A 5,018-nucleotide genomic window follows, 5' to 3' on the forward strand; every position below is an offset into this window, starting at 1 on the left:
AAATTTGATTACTCAGTTGTATGAATTTATTTCCATATGTCCTTACTGATTCTCCTCAGATTTTAGAAACTTGCTCTGTTTTAAGAATATTCCATGTTTTAATCCAAACTTCCAAAATAATTTCAATACTTTTCAATGTCAACGCTTGCATATAAAAGTTATGTATGTTTTACACAGCCCTCCAAGTCTTCAGTGAAAGTTTACTACATGTTGGTAAATGTAGTATTTTACAGGACCCTACATCAACCTTATCATTGGAATATCAGAATTACTTTATTTGATTACTTACAAAAGCCCAGGCTTACATTATAGGATTTCCAACTAATTCCGGTATGGCCCACAACCATATAAAATTTTCAGATTTTCCCCAGCAAGTGTCTTTAGGATTGAAGTAATAAAATAGGCTGAAGTCAAAAGGTAATATTTCCTTCCCCTCAAAATTACCCAGTCAATTATTAAAGGACCAAAGAGATGTTCTGAATAGCATGCAAGGAGCAACTAGTAGCATCCTCCTGTTCAGGCAAACCCTTTGCCAGACTTTTTCAAATGTCAGTGCAAAACTGGCAAATATTTAACTCTCCCAACATCTTGAATTAACATATAAAAATGTCCATACCATACTAACCTCTGCATTATTACTTCTCCTCTCCTCATAGTGCACCAAAGATCACATCCAGTTTCTTGTTCCCTCCTGTTCTCTATTTTCTCCCCACTCAAAGACAAAATTATCTCTGCCTCAAAATTTTCACTGCCTAAAAGTGGTTCTTGTTCCTCACACTGCTTCTGCCTTATTGAATAGTCAACCCATTCAAAACAAAACTGCCCTTTGCTAGATTCTTATTTTTTCAGCTTCACAAAAAATTACTTCTGAAACCCACTTAGCAACTGGTGGGTTTCAGAAGGATTTCTCAGCTGCATGTTCTTTTTATGAATATCTCTTTCCTCTTATTGCTGCTAACATACAGACTGAGATCAAGTACCAATCTTTTGAAAATCATGCCTTACTCCATCATCTTTCCCCCCTAGTTTTAGCAAGAGTCTTCTCGGGGAGTGTTGCTTAAATGCTAAATATTTCTGAAGTCAGAAATGTTCAGGTTGCAGGGGCAGGCTCTTTTGGCAAAGAACGTTGATTTGCTCTTGGCCTCTGCAGGTCACCTGAGCAAAGTTTTTTGGAGAGTGGTACTGAATCTGTTAAGGCACAGACATGTAATGTACTTCCTTACCCCGATACCAGTTACAACAAAGCAAAATAAAACAAAAAAAAACCCCAAACCCAAACAAACCAAAACCAAACACCACCAGCACCGCCAAAAAAAACCCCAAACGAAACCAACAAAAACAAACAAACAAAAAACCCAAACACCAGAAGACAAAGAAAAAAAAGATGTTTGAATAATGTAGAAAGAGGCAAAAGTAGCTTTCCTCCATGAGGAATGAGAGACAATGAGTAGGCATGGCTGAATAATTTACCCAATGAAGGACTGAAGTACTGCTTTCAAAAAGCAAGGTGGAAACTAAATTCAGTTTGGTCATGGGCCAGCCCCTGCAGTAATGCTTTACATGAAACAAATTGTACTATTTTGTACTGTGGATACAATATTGCTGCTAGCAAGAATTTTTCTTGTGTCTTTCTAGTTCCGTGAGATACTTTTCTCTCTCAGGAAGATAGTAGCAGAGTTCTATAAACTATGAACACCTGCGACCTTGCCGAGCTTTGTTTATGGTACAGTAGAAAAATATTTTGACAATGGATGTTTTAGGATTTTAGCCAATCACCCCAAGGGGTGGCTGGTCCTTTGACCAATTATACTATGAAGAAAAAAGTATATAAAATAGTTTGTAAAATAATTAAATAAATCAATCTTGCTGCACAATTCCTGCCTGTTGGATCTCTCTTCTCCTCCCTACCACTGTGGGATACCATAATATTGTACTATTTAGAGCATGTCCCTTCAGAAAGATTCCCAACATGACCATCATCAGTAAAGAGTCTGAGAGGTAAAAAGGCAGTTTAGTGATAGGTGCAATGTCAGATATGGGACATCTAAGACAAGCATAAGATTCTCCAAAGAACTAAGGAATTCTCAAAGCAGAGCAGAAGAATGGTTTGTTCTAGTCCGCATAGCCAATCTGGCTGTCAGCAGTACAGGCAATACCAGAGAATAACAGGAAACCACACACAGAAAAAACACCTAACAGAATGCCAGATGTTGGCTGTCTTATCTCCTGAAGCACAAAACTTTATATTTCAGAATTTCTGCCCCATTGACTTCAGGAAATATGTTTTCTTAGTTGTGGAACCAGCTGTTGTTTAGACAAGACGGTTTGTAATATATGCATAATTTTATGTAGTGACAGAAATGGGATAACATCAACAATGGGTACCCTATTTGTCGAATGTTTTCTGAGAAAAGGAGGTGATGAACAGCAAAAAATGCACCTTTAAGTTTAATTCAGACATTGGCATCTACTGATCACTAAATTTTTGGAGTTGAATTCCAGATGCCAATAATACAGTAGCAGTATATATTAAATAATGGACTTTTCTCTCAAAAATAATGCCTAAAAATCATGATGTACCAAAAGGTCTTTTACTAAAGAAATTAATTGAGATTCATGAATTTCATGTTCAGAACTAATCATGCTGATGCATCGTCCTAAGGCTCAGCTTAAATGTTTGTATTTGCTGCCACAGCTGATTGTGCCTTACTTTTAAAAAAAGTGTCAATGCATCTATTCTGTTCGCAGTACATAAGGGCATGGGGCTCTAGGCCCCTGTGACATCTTGCTGATAATAAGATATTGCAACACTAAACCTAATTATATTGAATGCACGGTAAAAATTCAGCGGTACATATTACAGCACAAATTGTACCTTGACATATACCTATGGTGACCTTACCAAAGTCAAAGCATAGAGATTTCCCAGAAAAATTTGGTCTTTTGAATAAAGGCTATATAATGTGACATATGGTTATTTTTATCATAATTTGAAACATGAAATATGGGAGAAGCACTTTTCATTCTTTGCACAGAACTTCAGCATTATCTAGTCCTCTTTTTTCCAGTGATCCTCTTGAAATCCTCCTAAAAATCAGTTGGGATTTTGCCCAATAAATAATATACTCACGATTCATGAAGTACATATTTGAGATCAAAACAGCACTGCAAAGGAAAGTACCAAGTCTTCTTTGAAAGAAATGGGACTCTCTTTGGTAAATTATTCTTCATCTAAAACCATCTATCATTTTATAGATTTTTTAATTAGATTGAGAGATTAAAGGTAGAAAGAATGATGGGAAATAGCTATTCAGATTCGAGTAAGAAATGATAGAGAATATTGACATACTTTTCTTCTCTAAGTTCTTGCCAGCAGGAGAAAGATTTGAACCTCACACCACAAAAATAGCACTTCTGCTGCTACTCTCAGTGCCAGAAAAAGAAAAGACAATTTGAATTGAGCTGTCCTCTCATGCTTTCTTGAATTCTCAGGAAAATCACTTCCACTGATTGATAATACTCAGCTAACTTAACAGATCTAATCTTGGCCAGGTTTTATATCCATTTTGTCCCTGTCTACCTGGTGGTGCTCTTGTCTAATTTCACAAAGTTTCTGTGGTGCCTCTTCCCCTTGGAGATATAGTGAAGGTGCCTGTGATACCATCTGCTGCCAGGTCTGAACTGGACTTCACATGTGAGGACAGAACAAGAAGGCAGGCCTGGTAAAGGGGCTGAGCCATGCCACTGCCCAAGCTGTGCCTGTGGAAAGAACTCTCTTCTTGGGCTCACCTGCCGTGGCAGCCTCTTATCATGTAAAACACTGCCAAATTCCATGTAAAAATTGGCTTGAACTCGTGCCCAGATTTTAATGTATTTTGTCCTCTGTGACTCCTAGTAAATAAATGCCATTGCTGATTTCTCTATTATCTGGTAACTATTGTTTAATACCATCTGCTGCATCAACCTTCACCTGCAATTTCTGTGCAAGAGCAAAAAGCGTCAGGTGATAAGTATTTTTGTAAAGCACTTTTCTGTACTACTGCTGTAATTTCTAGGGTCTGGCAGTGCAACTTGTTACTCATTTATAGCAGTACTCATTTGGACCCCACAGAGGAGCTTTTGTGAAGCAGTGCTCACAAGGATGACAGTCAGGTTCACAGAATGGGAAACTTCTTTTGTATGGGTATTCCCAGAAGGAAACCCAGAAGGCCATAGAATGATGTGGAGTACAGAATTTCATAGAGAAAAAATGGCATAATATGCATAACCTCTGCTTGAGCTGAAGCAGTTTGCCCAGCATTTTGCCCAGCATAACAGCCCGAAGAGTGTTGAAGCAGCTGATAATATACCAGTATGGCCAATGATATAAAGGAGGTATTTAGTGTCCTTTAGCCTTCATAATGGCACTGAAAGTAACCCTGCTGAACTAATAGTGGGGAAAGAAGGGGGAACCTGGTGAGACTGGGCAGGCACATGCACAGAATAATTAGCAGAGGTCTGAGCTGAAGAGAGTCCCCACTGTTAAGTAGTTATTGCTTGCATCTCAGACAGTGCTGTGAATATTACCTTTAACTGCTAATATTTGCCTGGAGACAAAGTGATTCAAACCTGACAGCAGACATTACTAAGTGAACAGGGAATCAGTGCCCTAATGATTATTTGCTCCTGGAGTAGGTCTCTGGCTTTTTAGTGGCAGGCAAACACAGCATGCTTCAACTAAATTATTGTATGCTAATGAGTACAATAATTTCAGATTAGGCGAGGTACTAAAGCAGGATGCAAATCTGTTCAAATGAGCGAACAATTTAACACCTCTGCTGATGGGTTGTGTTTCTGTTACCAGTTGTATGCATGTTTTCCTGTTTTAAGGATATGCGATAGTGCTCATCTTAGTATCTTTAAAAGGCCTCATACAAATATGCATGAGTTTCAAATCGTCAAATGGTTAAGAGGAAATAATAGAGGTATGGCACTTTTTTATCACTGCCTCTGGATTTATGTGCATAGTTATATTTGAC

The sequence above is a fragment of the Corvus kubaryi genome, unplaced genomic scaffold, assembly GCF_017639235.1.
Source record: "Corvus kubaryi isolate FWS band 111438036 unplaced genomic scaffold, C.kubaryi_AGA036_p1.0 137, whole genome shotgun sequence".
Taxonomy (NCBI): domain Eukaryota; kingdom Metazoa; phylum Chordata; class Aves; order Passeriformes; family Corvidae; genus Corvus; species Corvus kubaryi.